Genomic DNA, 12,111 nt, shown 5'->3' on the forward strand with positions numbered 1-12,111 from the left:
GTGACTAGGCTTTTATTAGATTTTATGTTGATTGGACTAGGGTGCAGGATGTGTTTAATGTTTGCTGTAACTGTAGGAGCCACAGACTTCAAATTTCTCTAGTGTTTTTGTTTTTGTCTCTCCGTGTTGTCTTTGGGATTCACAGTCTGAACATTTTTAAGCCTTGATAGAATATTAAATAACCTTTTTCATTCAGTTAATTTTGTGGATAACAAACCCCAAGAATATGCACACAATAAGATAATCCACTGGGTTTTAAATATAATAACTAGGTAGAGAGTGTTATATTTTTGTCAGCATGACATACATGAGTGCTTAATTCGCTGTTTCTTATTTTTATTGGTAGATGAAATCTTGTCTATATTTTGTTTATACTACCTTTCTTAAACATAACAATACAGTATCCAGATAGAAATAATAGAAATACAGTAAACGTGTGACCTCTTCTTGTGCATTACTTCCTTTACCCTATTATTGAGAGGGACCACATGGTGAAATGCAGCCTTTCAATATGTCCCAAGTTTTTGCTACTTATAAAACTTTTTTGGCAGTGTTTCACTTCTGAATGTGTTCTGTATGTAAATACATATGTACTGCCTTTTTATTATATATCCCAGTGGATATTCTAGATTTAAATAATTCTCTTTGAACTATTGTATGCCAATCTCATTTTTCAAAACGATGTGAAAGCATACCATTGAGTCCTGTATTATAAAGTGTAAGCAGAATCACAATATATAAATGAGTAGGAGGTGTCAGAGATTTGACTGCCAGCTGCTTGTTGTGGTGTGAGATTAATTGAAGCGAAAATGAAAAGTTAAGGCCCAACAGACAAGTTGAGTAAGCATAGAGAAATAAAGGGTGTTATTGTCCAGGGGGTTAACTGATGCATTAGAGAAGCAGTAGAAGCTGTGACTGAGGAGGTGTATGGATCACTCTGGGGTCCTAAAGTAGACGGTGAAGGCAGGCAGCAGAGTTGGTCTCTACTGCCAAGTCTGAGAGGCCCTAAGTCAAGGAAATTAACTGATACAGCTTTGGAATATAGGTGAGGTTTGGTGGGGTGGGGTCCGGAGCTGATGGCCAAGAAAGCATTCTTGAGACGTATTTGGTGCAAAATGGTGGTTTTATTAAAGCAGGGGGACAGAACCTGTGGGCAGAAAGAGCCACTGCACCGGGGTTGTGAGGGGTCACTGATTATATACTTGGGAGTTGGGGGTAAGGAAAAAGGGAGGTTTTCAAGAGAATTTTTGTATGCCAAAGAGGACCTGCAAGATACTGAAGGCCCTGTCACAGTCAAGCTAAGGTGGTTTTTCCCTCTAGTAAGGCATTGACATTAAGACGGTTGGGAGTTTTTCCTTCTGGAAGTTAGGTTATGGATAAGAATGCTTTTTTTCTTACGAATCACTAAGACATTTGTAAACTGAAGGAGACTCGTGTCTTGCTTGACTGTAATCTCTATAAGTTAACCATTTGTTTTTTCCCTTCCGTTAGCTTTAGGGCAGCCAGGAGTGCCTGAGGAATGTCACATATATCCCACCTGGGAGCTGGGGGGTGGGTTGCAGGTGTCAGCTTTTGCTTTGTCTTTAGGTTGCCTTCTGCTCCCTCATCAGACCACTGTATCCAGGTGCTACAGTGAGAACCCATAGTACTAACAACTGACCGACTTCCCTTCCTCAAGTTGTCTAAACAACTTGTCCAAGTTCTTCACTAAAGGATTGGTTAATTATTGACAGTTTAACAGAATAGATACTTAACTACAGGCCGAGTTAAGGTATAAAAAGAAGACGTTCTTACATTGTAGATCAAAGTGAAGTACTCTGGAGAAAAGAGGAGATCATGGAGTAGTGAGCAAGCTTTCTGGTTCTGCCCACTTGAGAAAGTATCCCCCAAACCTAACGGTTAAGGCAAGATAAATGGACAAGGTTAAGGCAAGGAAATACAACCCAGCTAAGTTTGGATCCTGGTTCATGTCTCTGTTAAATGTGGAGACACTGATGATGCTGATGGGTTAAGATGATTAAGTGAATGGTGGAGTTAAAGTAATTAAGTCAGTGTTTGTCACATTGCAAGTACTCATTAAATGATCATTACTATTCAGTAACAGTAATAAAACACCAATTCAGCCGTGTGTCACATAATTGTTTGGGATAAAAGATATCTTTTTTTTTAAAGATATCTTTTTTGTGCATTTTTAACGAATGTCAGCTAATAATGGCAGCTACTGTTTTGTTTAGAACCACTGTATAATGCAAATGGAAAAGGACCAAAACTTACTTTACTCTTAAGGAAAGTGGAGTTTATTTGCAAAAGAAAGCAATATCGTTTGGGGAGCTCTGTAGTTCTATATCTGTAATTTACATGGAACTCTATCAAAAAGTCCTAGAACCTCAAGAGGGAAGCCCTATATATTTCAGCTCCTTCAGTGGATGATTGAGCTGCAACCATCTGTGTTGTTATGGAGATGATTAGAATTACTTTCTCTTCACTCGCTGAATTCAGCTGGGTGAACTCTGTAGTGCTTTTGTTTAGGATTTTATCTGTGTCAGCTGCTTCATTTGGCATTCATGTGACCTTGCTCAAAATCATCATTCCAATGGGAGTTGATCCTGGGGGCTGAAACTTGAGGATGCTACAGAATTGTTTTGTTGATTTAGGGAATGATTTAAGTGCATGTTGGTTATAATTCCTCTGCTCCTCACAGGAATCAGTGAGAATGAGTTCCTGTCTGCTCTTCTATGTTTGAAGAGCCATAGATGAAAGAAAGGAAGGGTATGAGGAAATTAATGTTTTATTCTGAAGTTTTTGTTTTTCTAATTAAGAGCTTGATTGTAAACAGTTTTGTGTAACAAGCCTGGAAAATCATTAACATTTAGTGCACCGGTTAATAATATAAATTTTGTTCCCTTCTGAGAAGAAACACATAGCATGCATTGATCTCTCTCTTAACAGACTAGGATTGAAGTTGCTTAATTATGCAATTGACTGTTGAAGAGAAAAGGCTGAACCTGCATTGCCACCTGCTTAGGGGTGTGGGTGGAGCAACCGGTACTGAGTGGGAATTGGGCAGAGAAGCTGATGCGCATGAATAAAAGTTCCAGAGTTTTCAGGTTTACCCATGGATTTGGCAACTAGAGGTGCTTCCTTGAGAGGGGAGGGGTGACTTAGAAGAGAGACAGTGACGTTGAGGAATAGAGTTGGCATTTAAAGTTCAGGACTTCTGGGACTTTGTAATTATCTCTCTCCAGGAATGCTTACTGTTTTCTCTCTTTCCTTTATAATGGAGTAGTTGTCGTAGTATTTACACAGTGCATTGCAATTGTTTACATTTCTCTTTTCCTCTCTGTAAACTCCATGGGAGTAGAAAACTATCTTTAGCATGAAGCAGTGTGTTTGGTACACAGTAGGTCTACTAAACAAATTTTTAGTAATATTATTATTATGTATTATTATTAAGTAAAATTTTCTTGCTCTGTATTTTTCTCTACTTCCAGTAATGGAGTCAGAAAATAAAGTGTTAGGGTTTTTCTTAGTCAAACCATATTGTACAGTAATCTTTTTTTTTAAGATTTATTTGTTTATTTGGAGAGAGAGCGTGAGAGAGCACTTGTGTGAGTACAAGTGGGAGGAGGGGCAGAGGGAGAGGGAGAAGTAGACTCCCTGCTGAGCAGGGAGCATGTCACAGGGCTCCATCCCAGGACCTGAGCTCATGACCTGAGTCAAAGTCAGACGCTTAACTGAGCCACCTAGGCACCCCAAATGTACAGTAACCTTAACAAAAAATACATTTATTTAATATAGTGGCCAAAGGATGTCTGGTAACTTTTAGATGATTTGATAAAAGTACCGAGTAGGTATAAATACTGAATCTTGGCATTCAAAAAATGTTAATAATCAGTAGTCATTAACGTGTAGATTTCTTGTGGCAAAAGGAAACCTGTGCATCAAAAAGTTGAAAATTAAAGTATAAGAAAATCATGGATACTACCAGTTGAGATTATATTCCCATTGTGATTTGGCCCAGTTTTAGAGAATATGCCAAGTGCTTATGTAGTGAGGGGAAGGATTAGACTGAAGAGTTACATTTCCAGTCTAAGAAAATATTCTGCCATGCTTTATCCTCCTCATCTATCTAGACGCGCATGTTTCATGTTAGTTTATTATCATTAGGAAACAAAGTGTCCATATACCTAAATTTTATAGGTAAACGAGGCTAACTTTCTTTCTTTTTTTTTTTTTTTTTAAGATTTTATTTATTTATTTGACAGAGAGAGACACAGCGAAAGAGGGAATACAAGCAGGGGGAATGGGAGAGGGAGAAGCAGGGGGAGTGGGAAAGGGAGAAGTAGGCTTCCTGCCAAGCAGGGAGCCCGATGCGGGGCTCCATCCCAGGACCCTGGGATCATGACCTGAGCCGAAGGCAGACGCTTAACGACTGAGCCACCCAGGCACCCCGAGGCTAACTTTCAAAAAGCATTTTAAAAACATTTCTAGAATGGATTACTTGCATCGATATTATCTAAAGCAGAGTCTAATGATAGAATCTCTTTTATCAATGACTGGTGTGAGCATCATGAACATGAGGTGACACTGTTTTTATGCTGATATGCAGCAGAGATCTCAGGAAGCACTTTACTGGGGACTCTTGGCCCTGAGTTTCAGAGCTCGCTGGGTCCAATTACTTATTTTTTCCTTTTGGTCTGGAGTCCTTTCTCTTGCCAGGTGAGCCCAACTTTCAACAGTGCACCAAAGGAAAAAAAAAAGTGTAGTTTTGCTCTTCATTGACCAATAATCCAGAGATAAAGAGATATTTTGCAGAATAAATGTCAGGAGTTTCCTTGAATGACTTTTTGAGGTTTACTTTTCCCCTTCCTCTCATTATATACTGTACTTTTGCTTTAACTATTTACCTCCTTCTAACCCAGTCACTCTGGTGGTATGTACTGGAACAAATGTTCCAAAAGTGGTTGGCCCTAAATTCTTTAAAAAAAAAAAAGGTAAATCCTGCAGCGTATCCTGCAGCGTAATGTCAACTTGGTGCCTGTGGAAAGTATTGTTTCCTAGGAGCCTTGCTACTCAAGTGTGGTCCGTGGACCATCAGCATTTTCAATCCCTGGTAGCTTCCATTTAATGTACATATTCAGCCCATCAGGATCTGCTGCAGGCCTACTGAATTAGAAGCTGCATTTAACAAGACCTCCATGGGATCGAAATGCACCTTAAAGTTTTAGAAGCACTTAGGCTGCATAAGAGAACATAGGGTAGTAAGTAGTTCTTAAGCATCTGCTTAAGATGGGTACAAGGGGTAGTGTGATTTTTGCCTACTTTTGATGGATCTTTGAAACATGGATAGCCTATAATTTGTTTTTTTCTCATAGGCTATTTCTGTATAATGATACCTAGGTGTTTCTGGAAAAGCTCACCTTTTTCAGATATTGCACACAGACATGCACACACAAGTTTCAGGACTTACTGGGAATAAAAAGGGTTAAAGACAAAAATTAAAAACCTCTGTAACTTGAACTAGAGCATCAAGAAAAACAGTTCTGATTAAAAATGCCAAGAGTTGACTTCATCGGCATTTGTACCCAGTGGGTCCAGCACCTTAAACTTTGGGGCTTTTGCGTCCCTCAGAGAAACCTGCTCCATGATGTGGACTTCTCTAATTCTTTTTTTTTTTTTTTTAAAGGTTTATTTATTTTTAGAGAGAGAGAGGGTGAGTGAGCAAGTAGGGGGAGGGGCAGAAGGAGAAGGAGAGAATCTCAAGCAGACTTCCTGCTGAGTGCAGAGCCTGATGTGGAGCTTGATCTCAAAAGCCTGAGATCATGACCTGAGCCCAAACCAAGAGTATGCCACTTAACTGAATGAGGCACCGAGGTACCCCTAATTCTGTTGTTTTTAATATAAACACTCAGATCTCAGATGAGCTAGTACCAAATAGCTTAATGCTATGGAAAGCGTAGTGGATATTGAATCCACTAAATCAGCCACTTATTCTAACAGAAAGCTCTTCTGCAGGATTTTTAACTTTTCTCTCGAAGTCTTCATATAGGCAAGATACTGTGAAAAGTGTTTCCCAGAGGGCTTCAAGATATCAGTGTGTGGAATTTCTGGGGAAGATGGGGGAGTAGGGGAATCCTAGGCTCACCTCATCCCATGTATAAACCTAGACACCACCACATCAGTGTACATAACCCAGAAAACAACCTGAGGACTGGCAGAATAGGCTCTCCATAGTTCATTGTAGGGAGGAAGCCACGTTGAAGATGGAAGAAAGAGTGGAGCTGTGGTTGGGAACCAAACTGACCCATGAGATTGTGAGAAGGAGGTACACCACAGGCACAGAGAGAGGAAAGGAATGGACCCCCTGCTAAGCACCCCAGGCATGGGGAGCCTGCACCGGAAAGATAAATTCCAAATTTCCCATAACATTTGGCTTTGAAAACTAGAGGGGCTTAACTTCGTGAGTTTTTGCGATCAGTGGGGCTTAACACTGGGGACTTCAAAAATCAGCAAGAGGGCAATAGGAAACTGAGTTCCTGTCCTTAAAGAGACAGCATAACAAACAAATTTGCCAAGATACAGCATTGAAGCAGCAGTTTGTAAGGCATCTAGAGTATATGAAGGAACTGTATTTGCTGGTCTTTTTTTTTTTAAGATTTTATTTATTTATTTGAGACAGAGAGAATGAGAGAGAGAGAACACATGAGAGGGGGGAGGGTCAGAGGGAGAAACAGGCTCCCTGCTGAGCAGGGAGCCCGATGCGGGACTCGATCCAGGGACTCCAGGATCATGACCTGAGCCGAAGGCAGTCGCTTAACCAACTGAGCCACCCAGGCGCCCTGTATTTGCTGGTCTTAAGCATGTGCAGGAAGGGCAGGGATATTTGGGAGACTTCTCTAAGAGCAGGGTTGCTAGAGGGTGCCATTTCTCTCCCCTGCTCCCCAGCCTAGGTACAGGGATCCCTGCAGGAACCAGCATGAATGCCCTACCTACCCTGCTAATGGTGAGCTCCACCCCAGTGTACTCCTGTGGATCCACCCCATCCAACCTGCCCCACTCAACAGGAGTCCCTTCAAAGCAGCTCCAGGGCTCTTCCCACAAGCAGACTAGTGAAAACCTTGCTGACACCATATACTCTGCTCCTGCATTCTGCAGACTGTCCCGTCCCAAGTCTCCCCACTCAGGAGTCCATCCAGAGTGGCACCACATGTGTAGTATTGTTCAGGCAGCCCTGACAGTGGCCATCACTTCTCCAAAGTGACTCGTGCCCTGGGTGGAGGGGAAGATAACCACACACACCAGTTTGACTGCAGCTTCAGCAGTGGGTTGGGGGCAGACATTTGATCTTACTGCTGGCCCGGCCCATCAACAAAACCTCACAGGAGCAGCAACAGAGATCTGGTGGTTTGGGGTCATTGCCACCCCAACAGACAGACTGGGGGCAAACATCTTGTCTGACTATAGGCCCCACCCATCAATGAAAGCCTCTGAGGGAATGAAGCAGAGAGAGCGCACTCTGCAGTTCAATATAACTATAGTTCTAGCAGATGAGCTGAGGGCAGGCATGTGGTCTGATCAACTGAAGTGCAAAGTGGCCCCAGACTGGTTCCTTAATAGCACAGGGACCGCACTCTGCCGACAGTAGGAAAAGAGAACCATAGAGAATGATTGGACTGAAGGCAAACCTTCTCAACCTCAGCAGTAGGGCACACACAGAACACAGAGGAGATGCCCCTGAAGTGCCAGGTTCTGGTGAACAGGGGACATTGCACTACAGGGCACCACAGGACCTCTTCTTCATAAGGTCACTACTTTCAAGACAGGAGATGTAGCCGACTTTCTTAACATGGAAACAGACACCAAGAGTTAGAGAAAATGAAGGGACAGAGGAATATGTCCCAAATGAAAGAACAGGACAAAAATCACAAGAGACCTAAGTGAAACAGAGATAAGTTAGATAGATAGATAATTCAAAGTAATGGGTCATAAAGATACTGGACTTTAGAAAGAGGGGAGGACCTCAGTGAGACCCTCAACAAAGAAAACACAAAAGGGAACCAATCAGAGATGAAGAGCACAATAACTGAAATTAAAAATATACTAGATGGAATAAATAGTAGACTAGAGAACCCAGAAGAATGGATCAGTGAGCTGGAAGACAGAGTAATGGAAGGGAAATAAATGAAACAGGAAAAAGAAGAAAGATAACAAAAAATGGTAATAGGTTAAGGGAATTCATTGACTCCATCAGGTGTAATAACAACATTTGCCTTATAGGGATCCCAGAAGGAGGAGAGAGAAGAAACTGTGCAGAAAATTTATTTGAAGAAATATAGCTGCAAACTTCCCTAATGTGGGGAAGGAAACAGACATCCAGATCCAGGAGGTAGAGAGAGCCCCCAACAATAATCAATCGAAGGAGGTCTACACCAAGACACATAATAGTCAAAATGGCAATAAAATGATAAAGAGAGAATTTTAAAAGCAGCAAGAGAAAAGAGGACAGTTACATACAAGTGGAAATCCCATTAGGTAATCAGCTGATTTTTCAGTGGAAAATTTTCAGTGATTTTTCAGTGTATCCAGAAGGGAGTGGCATGAAACATCCATATTGCTGAAAGGAGAGGCTCCTGGCTGAGTCTGTTGGTTGAGCATCTGATTCTTGGTTTCGGCTCAGGTCATGATCTCAGGGTGGTGAGTCTGCTTGTCCCTCTCCCTCCCCCTCTGGGCCTCCCCCAACTCACACGCTCTCTCTCTCTCTCTCTCTCTCAAATAAATAAATAAAATCTAAAAAAAACCCCAAACAAAGTGCTGAAAGGAAAATAACCTGCAACCAAGAATTACTGGCACAGTTATCATTCAGAATAGAAGGCGAGATAGGGGTTACCCAGACAAGCAAAAGGAATTCATCACCATTAAACTGGTCCTATAAGAAATATTAAAGGGTATTCTTTGAGTGGAAAGGAAAGACAATAAGCAGGAATAAGGAAAAAATTTCACAGGTACATATAAACATAAAAGTAGTTAATCACTTGTAATTCATTATGGTGGTTACAAGCACAAAAGCAGTCAAATCAAGTATATCTATAAAAATCAATCAAGGGATCACAAAAGTATGTAAATTATGACACCATATACCTAAAACATGGTGGGGGAGTAAAAATTTAGTGCTTTCTGAATGGGTTCAAACTTAGGCGACCATCAACTTAATATAGAGTGCTATATGCATAAGCTGTTATATGTGAATCTAATGGTAACCACAGATCAAAAACCGATAACAGAGATGTAAAAAGTAAAGAGAAAGGAATCCAAATATATCACTAAAGAAAGTCATCGAACCACAAAAGAAGAAAGCAAGAAAAAAAGAACAGATAAGAAATGCAAAAAACAACTGTAAAACAAGTAACAAATGACAATAAATACATACCAATCAATAATTACTTTGAATGTAAAGGGTCTAAATGCCCTAATCAAAAGACAGAGTAATGGAATGGATAAAAAAGTAAGACCCATCTATATGGTGCCTGCAAGAGATTTATTACAGACCTAAAAACACAGGCAGGATGAAAGTGAAGAGATAAAAAAACATTTATCATGCACATGGCAGTGAAAAGAAAGCTTGGCATAGCAATACTTATATTGGACAAAACAAACTTTAAAGACTGTAACAGGAGACAAAGAAGGACACTACTGCATAATGATATAGGGGACAATCCAACAAGAGACTATAACAATTGTAAGTATTATGCACCCAACATGGAAGCACCTAAAGACATGAGGCAACTATTAACAGACAAAGGAAGAAATTGGCAGTAATACAATAATAGGAGGGGACTTTTGGCACCCCACTTCAGGATGGATAAATCCTGACAGAAATCAACAAGGAAACAGTGGCTTTGAATGACATAGGACCAGATGGATCTAACAGGTATATTCAGAACATTCCATCCCAAAACAGAATACACATTCTTTTGAAGTGCACGTAGAATATTCTTCTTGAGGAGATTACATATTAGGACACCAAAACAAGCCTCAACAAAATAAAGATTGAAATCATATTTTGCATCTTTTCTGACTACCAACACTATGACCCTAGAAATCAACCACAAGAAAAAATCTGAAAGGAACACAAATACATGGAGGTTAAATAACATGCTACTAAACAATGAGTGGGTCAACCAAGAAATCAAAGAGAAAATAAAAAAATACCCAGAGACAAATGAAAATGAAAACACAAAGGGGAAAATCTTTGGGATGAAGCAAAAGCTGATCTAAAAGGGAAAGTTTCCATTGGATATTCTTTCCTGATTTGTCCAAGATTGGTTGACCGTAGAGTTGAGGGTACATTTCTGGGGTCTCTATTCTGTTCCACTGATCTGTGTGTCTGTTTTTGTGCCCATACCATGCTGTCTTAATGATCACAGCTTCATAATATAGCTTGAAGTCAGGCATTGTGATGCCCCCAGCTTTGGTTTTCTTTTTCAACAATCCCCTGGCAATTCGGGATCTTTTCTGGTTCCATACAAATTTTAGAATTGTTTGTTCCAGCTCTGTGAAAAATGTTGATGGTATTTTGATACGGATTGCATTGAAAGTGTAGATGCTCTGGGCAGCATAGACATTTTCACAATGTTTATTCTTCCAGAAGACAGTCTCTTCAATAAATGGTGCTATAAAAATTGGACAGCCACATGCAGAAGAATGAAACTGGACCATTCTCTTACACCATACACAAAGATAAACTCAAAATGGATGAAAGACCTCAATGTGAGACAGGAATCCATCAAAATCCTATAGGATAACATAGGCAGTAATCTCTTTGACATTGGCCACAGTGATCTCTTTCAAGACATGTCTCTATAGGTAAGGGAAACAAAAGTAAAAATGAACTTTTGGGGCTTCATCAAGATAAAAAGCTTTTGCACAGCAAAGGAAACAGTCAACAAACTAAAAGGCAACCTACAGGATGGGAGAAGATATTTGCAATGACATTACGGATAAAGGGCTGGTATCCAAGATCTATAAAGAACTTCTCAAACTCAACACCCAAAAAACAAATAATCCAGTCAATAAATGGTAGAAGACATGAACAGACACTTCTCAAAAGAAGACATACAAATGGCTAACAGACACATGAAAAAATGTTCAACATCACTAGCAATCAGGGAAATACAAATCAAACCCACAACGAGAAACTACCTTACACCAGTTAGAATGGCAAAAATTAACAAGACAGGAAATAGGTAAAGATGTGGAGAAAGGGGAACCCCCTTACACTCTTGGTGGGAATGCAAGCTGGTACAGCCACTCTGGAAAACACTATGAAGGTTCCTCAAGATGTTAAAAATAGAGCTACCCTATGACCCAGCAATTGCACTACTAGGTTTTTACCCCAAAGACAGATGTTGTGAAAAGAAGGGGCACATGCACCCCAATGTTCATAGCAGCAATGTCCACAATAGCCAAACTGTGGAAGGAGCTGAGATGTCCGTCAACAGACGAGTGGATAAAGAAGAGTGGTCCATATATACAAATGGAATATTCCTCAGCCATCAGAAAGGATGAATACCCACTATTTGCATCGACATTGATGGAACTGGAGGGGATTATGCTAAGTGAAATAAGTCAAGCAGAGAAAGACCATTATCATATGGTTTAACTCATACGTGGAACATAAGGGATAGTGCAGAGGACCACAGGGGAAGGGAGGGAAAACTGAATGGAAAGAAATCAGAGAGGCAGACAAACCATGAGAGACTCTAGACTCTGGAAACCAAACTGAGGGTTACAGAAGGGAGGGAGGGTTGGGGAATGGGGTAGCTAGGTGTTGAGTATTAAGGAGGGCATGTGTGTTGATGAGCACTGGGTGTTATGCACAACTGATGAATCATTGAACACTACATCAAAAACTAATGATGTACTATATGCTGGCTAATTGAACATAATAATAATGATAATAAAAAAGATAAAGGGGAGAAGTTTATAATGATACAGGCCTACCTCAAGAATCAAGAAAAATTTCAAACAATGAACCTAAAGGAGCTAGATAAAGAACAGATGAAGAACAAACAAAGCCCCAAACCAGCAGAAGGAAAGAAATAATAGAGATTA

The 12,111-nt window shown here is 40.4% G+C and overlaps 1 protein-coding gene across 6 annotated transcripts in view; it reads left to right on the forward strand.

The window, feature by feature from the left end:
- ARHGAP42 (Rho GTPase activating protein 42) overlaps positions 1-12,111 on the forward strand; it is a 319,552-nt gene that overhangs the window by 31,735 nt on the left and 275,706 nt on the right. The window lies entirely within an intron of this gene.

Source organism: Mirounga angustirostris, unplaced genomic scaffold (genome assembly GCF_029215605.1).
Source record: "Mirounga angustirostris isolate CCGP_5_RB_7025 unplaced genomic scaffold, mMirAng1.0.hap1 SCAF_13, whole genome shotgun sequence".
NCBI lineage: Eukaryota > Metazoa > Chordata > Mammalia > Carnivora > Phocidae > Mirounga > Mirounga angustirostris.